Source organism: Halichoerus grypus, chromosome 13, assembly GCF_964656455.1.
Source record: "Halichoerus grypus chromosome 13, mHalGry1.hap1.1, whole genome shotgun sequence".
Taxonomy (NCBI): domain Eukaryota; kingdom Metazoa; phylum Chordata; class Mammalia; order Carnivora; family Phocidae; genus Halichoerus; species Halichoerus grypus.
In genome coordinates this window covers 66,544,733-66,558,334 of record NC_135724.1, presented here as the reverse complement: position 1 = coordinate 66,558,334, position 13,602 = coordinate 66,544,733, and the positions used below count along the sequence as shown (strand labels likewise).

Sequence of the window (13,602 nt, the reverse complement as noted above, 5' to 3'; positions counted from 1 at the left end):
CCTGTTATGGCCCTGGGCTCAGGTTCAAGGTCCAGAATCTAAATCCAGTATCTAAACCAGGTACAGCTGCAGGTGAAACTCCTCAGGTGCAGTCCTTGGTTTGACTTTGAGTGGGACTTCTCTTGATCTGAAGACCTGCAAATGTGTATACCTTTGAATTAATGTTTTTGTATTCTTTGAGTAAATACCCACTAGTAGGATTGCTGGATCATAGGGTAGTTCTATTTTTCACTTTTCTGAGGAACCTTCATACCATTCTCCACAGTGGCTGCACCAGTTTGCATTCTCCACATCCTCACCAACACCTGTTTTTTCTTGAGTTTTTGATTTTAGCCATTCTGACAGGTGTGAGGCAATAATCTCATTGTAGTTTTGATTTGCATTTCCCTGATGATAAATAATGATGAGCATCTTTTCATGTGTCTGTTGGCCATCTGAATGTCTTTTTTGGAGAAATGTCTGTTCATGTCTTCTGCCCATTTTTTAATTCGATTATTTGTTTTTTGGGTGTTGAGTTTTATAAGTTATTTATATGTATTTTGGATACTAGCCCTTTATCAGATATGTCATTTACAAATATCTCCCATTCCATAGGCCGCCTTTTAGTTTTGTTGATTGTTTCCTTTGCTGTGCAGAGTTGGTTTGTTTTTTTTAATATATATAGTCCTAATAGTTTATTTTTGTTTTTGTTTCCCTTGCCTCAGGGCAGCTATCTGGAAAGAAAGTTGCTATGGCCAATGTCAGAGAAGTTACTGCCTGTGCTCTCTTCTAGGATTTTATGATTTCAGGTCTCACACTGAGGTCTTTTATTTTTTCCCCAAAATTGATTGATTGATTGATTTATGAGAGACAGAGAGAGCAGGGGGAGGGGTAGAGGGAGAGGGAGAGAGAGAACGGTGGGCTGAGCGCAGAGCCCGACTCGGGGCTCAATCCTAGGACCTTGAGATAACCACCTGAGCCAAAACCAAGAGTCAGCTGCTCAACCAACTGAGCCAGCCAGATGACCCTCACATTTAGGTCTTTAGTCAATTTTTTAAAAAGATTTTATTTAGGGGCGTCTGGGTGGCTCAGTTGATTAAGTATCTGCTTTCGGCTCAGGTCATGATCCCAGGGTCCTGGGATTGAGCCCTGCATCTAGCTCCCTGCTCTTCAGGGAGCCTGCTTCTCCCTCTCCCTCTGCCTGCCACTCCCTCTGCTTGTGCTTGCTCTCTCTCTCTCTCTCTCTCTGTCAAATAAATAAATAAAATCTTTTAAAAAAAGATTTTATTTAGTCGTGCCTGGGTGGCTTAGTCAGTTAAACATCTGACTCTTGATTTCAGCTCAGGTCATGTTCTCAGGGTGGTGGGATCCAGCCTGGCATTGGGCTCCATGCTCAGCAGGAGTCTGCTTGAGATTCTCTCCCTCTGCTCCTCCCCCCACTCGCACACTCTCTTTCTTTCTCTAAAATAAATAAATAAATATTTAAAAAATAAAGTCTCTTTTGTCTGATGTAAGTATTGCTACTCTGGCTTTCTTCATGATAAATGTTTCTCCCTCCCCTCACTTTCAATCTGCAGGTGTCTTCAGGTCTAAAATGAGTCTCTTGTAAGCAGCATATAGATGGGTCTTGGTTTTTTATCCATTCTGTCCCCCTGATTTGATTGGAGTGTTTATTCCACTTACATTCAAAGTAATTATTGATAGGTATGTATTTATTGCCATTGTTTTACCTGTTTTGTGGTTATTTCTCAAGATTTTCTCTAATCATTTCTTGTCTTTCTCTTTTTCATGGTTTGCTCATTTCTTTAGTGATATATTTGGATTTCTTTCTCTTTATTCTTTGCATATTTATTAGTGGTTTTTGATTTGTGGTTACCATTAGGTTTGTATATAATATTTTCTGCATATAACAGTCTATATTAAACTGATGGTCATTTGAGTGTGAACCCATTCTTTACTCTTCTCCGCCCCATGTTTTAGGTATATGGTGTCATATTTTACATCCTTTTATTTTGTGAGTTCCCTGACTGGCTGCCTTCTGGCTTGGAAAGTTTCTGCTGAAAAATTCCCTGATAGCCTTATGGGGTTTCCCTTGTATGTAACTGTCTTCTTTTGTCTTGCTGCTTTAAAAATTTGTTCTTTATCAGTACATTTTGCCATTTTAATTATAATATGGCTTGGTGTGGATCTGCTTTTGTTGATTTTGTTGGGGGTTCTCTGTGCATCCTGGATCTGGATATCTGTTTTCTTCCTTAGATTAGGGAATTTTTCAGCTATTATCTCTTCAAATAAATTTTCTGCCCCCTTTCTCTCTCTTCTTCTGGGACTCCTATAATGTGAATGTTATTATATTTGATGGAGTCAGTGAGTTCTTTAAGTCTATTCTTGTTTTGCATAATTCTCCTTTCTCTCTTTTGTTCAGCTTCATTATCTTCCATTACTGTCTTCTAGGTGATTAATTCATTCTTCTGCTTCTCCCAGCCTGTTATTCATGCCATCAAATGTGTTTCTCATTTCATCTATTGAGCCCTTTATCTCTGCTATGTTATTCCTTATCTCTGTGTTAAGGGTCTCACTGATGTCTTCCACTCTTTTCTCAAGTCCAGTGAGTATCTTCATGGTCATTACTTTAAATTCTCTATCAGGCATGTTACTTATCTGTTTCACTTAAATCTCGGGCCCTGTTCTTGTCCTGTTCTTTCATTTGGGACAAATTCCTCTGTCTTTTCATTTTGTCTAATCTCTGTGCCTGTTTCTGTGTGTTAGGAAAGTCATCTATGTCTCCTGTTCTTGAAGGCAACGTCCTTATGAAGAAGAGGGCCTGTGTACCCTGCTGTGTAATGTCCCCTGTTCTCCAGGGCCTGGCACTTCAGGCAGTGTCTCCAATGTGTGCTGTGTGTGGTCTGCTATTTTGCCCTGGCCACTTTTTCCTTCAGGCCAGTCGTCTACAGAGGCTCTCTTTGCCTGTTGTGGGCAGTGTTTGGTCCCTGGCCTGGATGTGGTATATTTAACGAAGTGTGCTCTGCTTTGCTTGTGCTGGTCTGTTGCCACTTCCACCAGAACCAAGGCCTTACAAAACTCCCTGGTTGGGAATGGTGTAAACAGGCGTTTGGGCCAGTCTTCTGGGGGAGGGGGCTCACCAAACTGTGACTGAGGCAAGCATGACTGGAGGCATGATTCCACTAGAGTGGGGAGGGCGGGGCTTGGTGTAAGCAAGTTAAGTAGCAAGTGTTGGTGATGCGCTGGTTCCTGCAGGTGGCCCTGTGTTTATGCTGAGAGGCAGGGGAGGGAAATGGTGCTGGACAGTTCTTTTGTTCCCAGAGGGATCTCTCCGTGAACACTGCCTCTCTGGGACCCACTCTGAGATGAGCAACTAACCTCCCCACTATGTGCCCCAGGCACTCTTCAGATCACTGTTTTCACACTGTATATCTGTGGGTTGTCTGCCTGCCTTCTCTCCAAGAGCAGTACAATGCCTTCAGGGGTCTATCCCAGCCAACCCCTGACCTTTAAAACTCCAAGCTTTACATCCCACTGCTTACCAGAAGTCATGAAACTCAACCCTTCTTGCTTTCCAATCCAGTTGTTGTGGGGATTCATTTTCCCCCTGTGTTCCCATGTGCTAGTCTGTCTCTCACCCTTCTCCATGACCACAGCTCCCTCCCCACCATGGAGTCATGATCTGTTTCTCTCCCAAACCACGTCTCTGCATTTCCTACCTTCTTCAATGTGGCCTCTTCTCTACCTTTAGTTGTGGAGTTTGTTCTGCCAGTCTTCTGGTTGATTTCTGGGGTACTTAGGATGATTTGGGAGTAATCCAGTTGTATCTGTGGGATGAAGTGAGCCTAGAGTCCTCCTACTCCACCACCATTTTTGCCTTATTACTTTCTTATCAAGTTTTAGAAGCACTTTCATGATAAAATGATAAGCCCTATGTCATACTGTCTGGAAAGACTATATTCACCCTTTAATTTATGGCCAAAAGGGAGTGACAATGTGCACCCACTGCCTGGAAGACATGGGCTTAGTGAAATCTTGTCCATTAGTTATTCATTTATTCAGGACACATGGCAATATGATTTATGGTGATGCACATCCTTAGGGCCCAGCCACCTGTGCCTGTGATGTCAACAAATCAGTAAAAATCTATGTGCCTGGGCTAATCAGCTCTGACATGGACAAACTGAAGCACCCCAGCTATGGATTGAATGCTTGTGTCCCCTCCAAAAGTCATATGGTGAAGGCCTAGCCCCCAGTGTGATGGCACTTGGCAGTGGGGTCGTTGGGAGATAATTAGGTTTAGATGAGGTCATGGGGTGGGGTTCTCTGATGGTATTAGTGCCCTTATTAGAAGAGGAATGAACATCAGAGCTTTCTCTTTCTCCAGCATGTGAGGACATGGCAAAAAGGCAGCTGTCTGCAGGCCAGGAAGAGATCTCTCACCAGAATCTGACTGTGCTGGCACCCTGACCCTGGGCTTCCAGCCTCCAGATCTGTAAGAAAAAGCAATTTCTGTTGTTTAAGCCATACAATCTGTGTTATTTTGTTAGGACAGCCCAAGATGACTGATACAACTCCACTGGGCCTTCACCAGGGGTCATGCTTAACTCTTTGGGGGAATTCATTTGTTATTCATACCAACAAAATGAAACGTTTCAAGTGTCCTCAGCTGAGTGCCTAAAGTGTCAAGAGACTCAGGCAGAACAAAACCAGAAAGCACCACTGGAAGGCATCCATGGCATTAAGTGACATTAATTTGCCTGCATGGCCAGAAAACTCCTCCAGGGCCATTTCAAAGCAAAGAGAATTTCAGGCATTGCTAACAATGGAAATAACCCAAGATTTAGCACAGACCCTTTTATGTTGGCTATTTGGAAGGATATAGTCCATTTGGATGCATAAAATCCAGTGTATGAGTTAAGAAAACTGGTCTCACCTATTTCACTTACCTTATAATGTAACTCATAGAGATTAATTTTTTAAAGCTGATAAAGGAAAAACAACCACGTTCTAGAAATAGTTCAAATATGTTACTTTTAAGACAAAAATCCTGTGATGAGAAAGAGAATTGTTTTTGCTGAATGTAGGAGATGGAAGGGTTTTGATTTTATTAGATAATAAGTAAAAAGAGAACTAATAAGGGCAGTAAAGGAATCTTAGCTATTAAGTCTCATTAAATTTGCATACTGATCTCTTTGAACTGCACTTGCTAATGCTAACCTGATTGGCTAAAAAGGACAGAAACCCCTCCCTTCAAACACCTGGAAAAGAGGAAGTTTTAATTTTTTTAAAGATCTATTTATTTATGTATTTATTTGAGAGAAAGAGAGAGAGAGAAGGAGCAGGGAGAGGGGCAGAAGCAGAGGGAGAAGCAGACTCCCCACTGAGCTGGGAGCCCGATGTGGGGCTCGATGTGGGGCTTGATCCAGGGACTCCAGGATCATGACCTGAGCCAAAGGCAGATGCTTCACCGACTGAGCCACCCACGTGCCTTGGATGTTTGATTTTTAATTCCTGTGTTTGTTAAACATAATGGCAAACATAGAGAAGCAGAAGAGGTGATTCCAGATGGTATCAAAGGGACACCTACAATTTTCAAAGAAAAATATCTGGGTTAAATCATCTCAAAAAAAAATCCTTTCTCTAATTTTTGCAACAAAATTTGGGAATTGCCAAATAGGAAAAACTCTATGTAGTACACTATAATTTTGAGGTAAATTCAAGATAATAGGATTCATCATTGTAGTGCCTAGATTAATTAGTTTTAGATTAATGTTAGAGATGTGTACTGTATAGGCCTCTGACATGCCAGTTTTATATTTACCAAATTCAAAGTTACTTCTATAAAAAGTCGGGCATCAGATTTGTAACATTAAACTCTCTCCTCACTTGTAATATTGTTTCTGGATGCTATCAAGATACAAATACATTATTTTTACATTTTTCTAGAAAGTTAATTACTAGTATTGGGAGAAAGGGCTCACCTTATTGACTAATTTTGTGGTGAAAATATGTTATTTGTACTTTCTCCCAGTGTTTATTCCCAAATATTTAGTAAGGGATAAAAATTCACTACAATATTTTATAAATTTATATTTATAGGAATCCTTCATTAGAAAAAGATAAATGTCATATAAATAATATACTATGACTGAAGCATTTCTCATGATTATCATTCATAGAATATCTCTCTTGAACTGATTTTTCACTGATGTTGAGAAGTTTGCATTATAGCTGAAATATTTCTCAAATTAAATGTATTTGTTGAATTTCTCTTGTCTGAATTTCTTTATGTTTGTCACATTAAGACTTTTCTCTTATGAATCCTTTTTTTTCTTTTTTTTAATTTAAATTCAATTGGCCAACATATACATCATTAGATTTTGATGTAGTGTTCAATGATTCATTAGTTGCATATAACATCCAGTGGTCATCACATCACATGCCCTCCTTAATGCCCATCACCCAGTTACCCCATCCCCCACCCACCTCCCTCTTATGAATCCTTGATGGTGAATAAGGTAGCACTTATGATGAAGTCTTCCCCACATTTCATACCTTCGTAGGGTTTTTCCCCAGCATGCATCCTCTGATGTTGAGTCACATATGCCATCTGACCAAAGGATTAGCAATAGTCACTACATTTGTAGGGTTTCTCTTCAATATGAGTTCTCTCGTGTTGATTAAGGTGTATACTTCTACTGAAAGATTTGCCACATATTGCATTTATAAGGATTTTCTTGGTATGAATTCTTGGTGTTGAGTAAGACGTGTATTCCATCAGAAAATTTTCCCACATTCATTACATTCAAAAGGCTTTTCTCCAGTATGGATCCTCTTACGTTGAGGATCCTATGACCTATGATTATAGGCTTAGTTGCATTCAGTACATTCATAGGATTTCTCTCCCATATTTATCCTCAGATAGAAAATAAGCTTAATGTTCTGAGTAAAGGCTTTCCTATATTTTTAATATTCAAATGGTTTTTTCTAGTATGAATCCTCTTATGTTGAATAAAGGATGACCCATGATTACAGACTTTGTCACATTCAGGACATTGATAGAGTTTTAGCCCAGTAGGAGCTCTGTGATGCAGAGTAAGATATGTACTTTAGTTAAAAGTCTTCCCACACTGACTATATTAATAAGCTTTCAGGGTGCCTGGGTGGCTCAGTTGGTTAAGCGTCTGACTCTTGATTTTGGCTCAGGTCATGATCTCAGGGTTGTGAGATCAAGCCCCACATCAGGCTGCATGCTGGGCATGAAGCCTACTTAAGATTCTCTCTCTCCCTCTTCCTTTGCCCCTCCCCCCCAGCTAGCACCCAAGTGTGCGCTCCCTCTCTCTCTTAAATAATAATAATAATAATAATAATAATAATAATAATAGCCTTTCACTTCTGTGTGAGTCTTCTGATGTCACATGATGTAAGTACTTTGACTATAAGCTTTTTCACATTCATTACATTCATAGGGTTTCTCCCCAGTATGATTCTCTGAAGTAGGACGAGAGATAAGTCCCAACTGAATGATTTTCATTTACATTATACTCATATGGTATCTCTCTGAATGTGTGTTGTATAAGGTGTGATCCCTATGAAAGATCTCCCACAATTTCTGCATTTGTAGAACTTTTTTCCAAAGCAAATTCTCTGATGTTAATGAGGGGTAAAGGTATGACTAACGGCTCTCTCACATTCATTACACTAATAAGATTTCACACCTACACCTGAAACTAATGTCACATTTTGTGTTGAGTAGACTCAAATAAAAAATTAAAACAAAACAAAAAAACAGTAATTCAAAAAGATGTACACGCCCCTATGTTTATTGCAGCATTGTTTACAATAGCCAAGACATGGAAGCAACCTAATTGTCCATTGACAGGTGAATGGTTGAAGGAAACATATATATATAATGCAATATTACTTAGCCATCAAAAAGAATGAGATCTTGCCATATGAGACAACATGAATGGACCTAGAGAGCATTATGCTAAGCAAAATATGTCAGACAAAGAGAGATAAATACCATATGATTTCACCTATACATAGAATCTAAAAATAAAACAAATGAAGAAACAAAAAGAAAGAAACAGATATAGAAACATCTGTACATCTGAAACAAATATAACACTGTGTGTTAATTATACTTCAGTAACAAAATACATACATACATAGGTATACATATATACACAGGGTCTCTGATGTTCAATAAGGTAAGATATGCACTATCACTGAATGTATACCTACATCCATTGCAACTGTAGGCTTTGTCTCTACTATGAGACAGTATATCTCTGAAGTTCCAATATGTCTCTGAATTTGAGTAAGATATGCGATGCAGCTGAGGTGTTTTCCACATTTGCTATATTTGTAAGGCTTTTCACTTGTATAGCTTCTCTTTTGATTAATTAGGTTCTGGGTTGTGTGAAGTTATTGCTATCATTGTTACAGTTACGCACTGTACCTTCAGGAATATGCTCCCATGAAATAAGGTTTGAGTTCAGACTAAAGTCTCCCCCAAATTCATTGCATTTAAGTACATTCTCCTGAATGAAGCTTTTTCTTATGAACGACAATGACTTACCAGGGGAAATCTCCAGCGACACCCTAAGTAGTCACCAAAATCTGAGACTTTACTTGGGGAGTACAAAATGTCATCTGACTTGAGCTTTTCGGCTATTCCAGGGGGAAAAGTCTTCAGAAATAATTTGCTTCAGATTTGAATCTTTGGCTCGAGTTCTTATTTCTTGGCCTGAAAGAAATTACAAATGCAGAATCTCTGTCACACCAGAAACTTCTACGGAGAAACTGAAGCCTAAAGTAACTGAAACACGTATAAGTTTAATGGGCTTTGTCAGCTTTCAAATAATAATCTATATGAGTTACTTATGGAATTTTGAGCACAGAGAATGGAAGCCATTGCGATATATGAACAAGGAGTGAGACAGGGATAAAAAGTGGTTACAGAAAGTCCAGTAAGTATATTAGATGGGGGCAGAGAATAAAAACAGTCCTTCATGGAGGATTGAAGGGCGACAACTGGGGCCATGGAGACAGACAGAAGAGATACTGGAAAGGGGAACTAAGTGCAGAGAAGGCAGAGAAGAGCACAGCCCAACTCAACACAAAAACCAAGAGATGACAGCATGGTTCAGCAAGTCAGCAAACGTACGACAGCAGGCACCTGAGAGAAATGCAAGAGAAGCCAAGTGCAGTCTAGAAGAGGCACCATTTATAGAGCATAGCTGGAAGGATGTGCACTGCAGAACATGAGCAAAGAGGAGCGGGAGAAGCTTCATGCTCAACAAGTGGCACCCAGAGGCAGGACTGAGGCTATTCAGTGTTCCTGAAGCAGCCCCGACTTCCCCTGGCAGAAGGCTCTGTGGCCACATGTCTAGAAACCACCGGCTTGCTGGACAGCCTTGTGTGTGAGCACCCAGGACTCCTTCCCACCTGGAGAGGGCCCCCTAAGGATGTCCCTCATACCATCCATGGCAATCAACCTTGCTCCAACCGGGAGATCACATCAGGCCTGGAATCCTGACACTTTGCTCAGGGAAGACAAGAGGCTTAGGTGTTGGGGCTGGTGGCATGTGTGAGCCCAGGGCCCTGCCTCCATTCTTCTGCCTTTGGGTCCTTTACAACATGAATGAAGAGGGATATGTCCCAAGGAGCAGGAGAGTCTGACCTCTGAACATCCAAATATGGTACCATGAGTCAGAGGCCTTAAGGTTTCAGTATTCAAGTTTTGGATAGAGAAGAGAAAGTCGATTCCTCATTTGTTTATCCCTATTGTCCAAGAAAGCTGCACAAAGGCCTCTAAGGATCCATAGGCAATGTGTCTCTGCAAGTTCAAAACCTCTTTCCAGTGTTGTTGCCTCTTTTAAAATCACACACATTTCCTTGTAATATATAACACATCCATACTTATTTAATATAAATACAATCACTTACCAGTTAAACTATTTAACATCTCTCTGTCCCTCCATCAACTAAGAGACATTCTGGAAAGATAGTACCCTCTTCCTCTCGCCCCTTGTCATACTCATAAGAAATATTGATCTGTAGTTTCCTTTTTTGTGATGGCTTTGGTATCAGGATGATATTGGTCTCATACAATGAGTTGGTAAGTGTTTCCCTCCCCTGTATTTCTTGAAAGAGTCTGTGAAGGTATTAATTCTTTAAACGTTTGGTAGAATTCACTAGTGAAGCCATCTTGTCCTGGGCTTATGTTTGCCGGAAGTTTTTTTTTTTTTCTCCAGTTTTTTTGAAATTTTTCTATTGCAGTATAATTAACATACAGTGTTATATTAGTTTCAGTGTACAATAGAATTATTCAAGATTTCTATACATTACTCAGTGTTAATCACGATAAAGTATACTCTTTGTAGGAAGTTTTTTTTAAGATTTTATTTATTTATTTGACAGAGAGAGACACAGTGAGAGTGGGAACACAAGCAGGGAGAGTGGGAGAGGGAGAAGCAGCCTTCCCGCTGAGCAGGGAGCCCACTGTGGGCACGATCCCAGGACCCTGGGATCATGACCTGAGCCGAAGGCAGGCACTTAATGACTGAGCGACCCAGGCGCCCCTGTAGGAAGTTTTTTATCACTAACTCAATCTCTTATTTTAGGTCTATTCAGATTATCTATTTCTTCTTGAGCCAGTTTTGGCAGTTTGTATCTTTCTAGAAATTAGTCTACTTCATTTAAGTTATTTAATTATTGGTCAGTATTAATGTACCCTTTTTCATTTTGTGGATTTTAATCACTGGAGTCTTCTTTTTTCCTAGCCAATTCTATTGATCTTTCCAAAGACCGAAGTTTTGGCTTCATTATTTTCTCTATTGTTCTCCTATTTTCCATTTCATTTATTTTCACGCTAATATGTATTATTTTCTTGTTTTTGCTTGTGTTGGGTTCTAGCTGGCATTTATTTCTCTAGTTTCATGAGGTAGAAGTTTATGTTGTTGATTTAAGAGGCTTCTTCCAGGGGGTGCCTGGGGGGCTCAGTCAGTAATGCAAGTGACTCTTGAACTTAGAGTTTTAAGTTCAAGCCCCACGCTGGGTGTAGAGATTACCTAAAAATAAAATCTTATTAAAAAAGAAGAGCTTTTGGAGCACCTGGGTGGCTCAGTCAGTTGCATCCAACTCTTGATCTCAGCTCAGGTCTTGATCTTGGGCCATGAGTTTGGCACCGCACTGGGCTCCATGTTGTGCATGGAGACTCTTTAAAAAAAAAAAAAAGAGCTTTCTTCTGTTTTAATGTAGGTGCTTTTACCTCTAAATTTCTCTTTAGGCAGTGCTTTTGCTGCATCAATTAAATCTTGGTATGTTGAACTTTCATTTTTTTAAAGATTTTATTTATTTGGAGGTTGAGGAAAGATGGCGAGGAGTAGGGGACCCTATTTCAACTGGTCCCTGGAATTGAGCTGGATATCTACCAGACCACTCTGAGCACCCACAAAACCAGACTGAGATGTAAGAAGATCTGGATCTCTACAAACAGAATATCGCAGGCGGTTGGTTTCGAGGTAGGAAGTGGGGAGCCCTGATTCCATGGGCAGATATCGGAGGATAAACGGCAGTGGGAGGGTGCCTGGCCATGGGGATCCTACACCGCCGGTGAGTGACAGCCTCGCTCGCTGGGGATGGGCACAGACTCACAGACCAGTAGCGATGGGAAAAGGACTCTAGGGCAGCCCCCAGGGCGGGAACCCGGAGCAGTGGGGTCGCGCGCCCACGAACTGGGAGCGGCTGGTGGTTTTAGAAGCACAAAGGGAAGAGACGGGCCCCGACCTGGAGGCAGGACTGGGAGCACTGTGGAGGGGTGCACAATCCAGGACGCTGCAGTTTATAGCAGCACGGACAGAAACGGAGACAGTGTGGCCTGGAGAGCTCACTGAAGAACAGACTGCGATCTATCTGCTCTGAGGCAGAGGGTTGGAAATGGTCTCTTCTGCTCTGACTCACAGAAGAGACGTGGAAAGCCCCCAGGGAAAGCCACCAGAGAACAAAAGCCCCAAAAACTGATTCCCACTGAGCCCATTGCCCGCCACAGGGATGCAGGGCAACTCCGCCCGAACAGAGTTGCCTGAGCAACAGCGTGGCAGGCCTCTCCCGCAGAAGACAGGCTGGGAAAACAAGAGGCCAGCAACCCTAAGGTCCCTAGAAAACAGGTGCATCTTGCTTGGGTTCTATCAATAATTTGGACTCTATACATTCCTTCAAAAACCCATCAACAGAATGACTAGGAGGAGGAACCCCCAAAATGGAAAAGACTCAGAGATTATGACTTATGCTGCAGATTTACAAATGGATGCAGACATAACCAAGATGTCAGAGATGGAATTCAGGCTAGCAATTGTGAAGACAATGGCTAGAATGGAGAAATCAATTAATGGCAACATGGAGTCTCTAAGGGCAGAAATAAAAGGGGAATTGGCAGAACTTAAAAATGCTATCAATGAGATCCAATCCAATCTAGATAATCTAACAGCTAGGGTAACTGAGGCGGAAGAGAGAATAAGTGACCTGGAAGACAATAGATAAAAAAGGAAAAGAGGAGGCCAGGGAAAAACAACTCAGAATCCATGAAAATAGAATCAGAGAAATAAGTGACACCATGAAGTGTTCCAATGTCAGAATCATTGGAATCCCAAAGGGAGTGGAGAAAGAGAGAGGACTAGAAGATGTATTTGAGCAAATCGTAGCTGAGAACTTCCCTAATCTGGGGAATGAAACAAACATTCGCGTCCTAGAGGCAGAGAGGACCCCTCCTAAGATCAAGGAAAACAGGCCAACACCCCGGCATGTAATAATAAAACTTGCAAATCTTAGAACCAAGGAAACCATCTTAAGGGCAGTTAGGGGGAAGAGATTCCTTACGTACAGAGGGAGGAACATCAGAATAACGTCAGACCTATCCACAGAGACCTGGCAAGCCAGAAAGGCCTGGCAAGACATATTCAGGGTACTAAACGAGAAGAACATGCAGCCAAGAATACTTTATCCGGCAAGGCTGTCATTTAGAGTGGATGGAGAGATGCAGACCTTCCATGACCGGCAGAAACTGAAAGAATATGTGACCACTAAGCCGGCCCTGCAAGAAATATTAAGGGGGGGTTCTATAAAAGGGGAAAGACCCCAAGAGTGATATACAACAGAAATTTACAGGGATGGGGCGCCTGGGTGGCTCAGTCGGTTAAGCGGCTGCCTTCGGCTCAGGTCATGATCCCAGAGTCCTGGGATCGAGCCCCATGTCAGGCTCCCCACTCAGTGGAGAGCCTACTTCTCCCTCTCCCTCTGCCTGCCTCTCTGCCTACTTGTGCTCTCTCTGTCAAATAAATAAATAAAATCTTAAAAAAAAAATTTACAGGGACAATCTATAAAAACAACATCTTCACAGGCAACATGATGACAATTAATTCATATCTTTCAATAATCACTCTCAACGTGAATGGCCTAAACGCTCCCATAAAACGGCACAGGGTTGCAGATTGGATAAAAAGACAGGACCCATCCATATGCTGTCTACAAGAGACTCATTTTGAACCTAAAGATACATCCAGACTGAAAGTGAAGGGATGGAGATCCATGCCAACGGACCTCAAAAGAAAGCTG

General features: G+C 41.4%; 1 long non-coding RNA gene across 1 annotated transcript in view; it reads right to left on the bottom strand.

The window, feature by feature from the left end:
- The window catches only part of LOC118521678 (uncharacterized), a 217,213-nt gene extending 208,549 nt beyond the window's left edge, over window positions 1-8,664 (bottom strand). The window contains exon 1 of the long non-coding RNA XR_013443419.1: window positions 8,567-8,664. This is a non-coding gene — a long non-coding RNA (uncharacterized LOC118521678). The remainder of the gene's footprint in view (window positions 1-8,566) is intronic.
- Window positions 8,665-13,602: the final 4,938 nt, after the last annotated feature.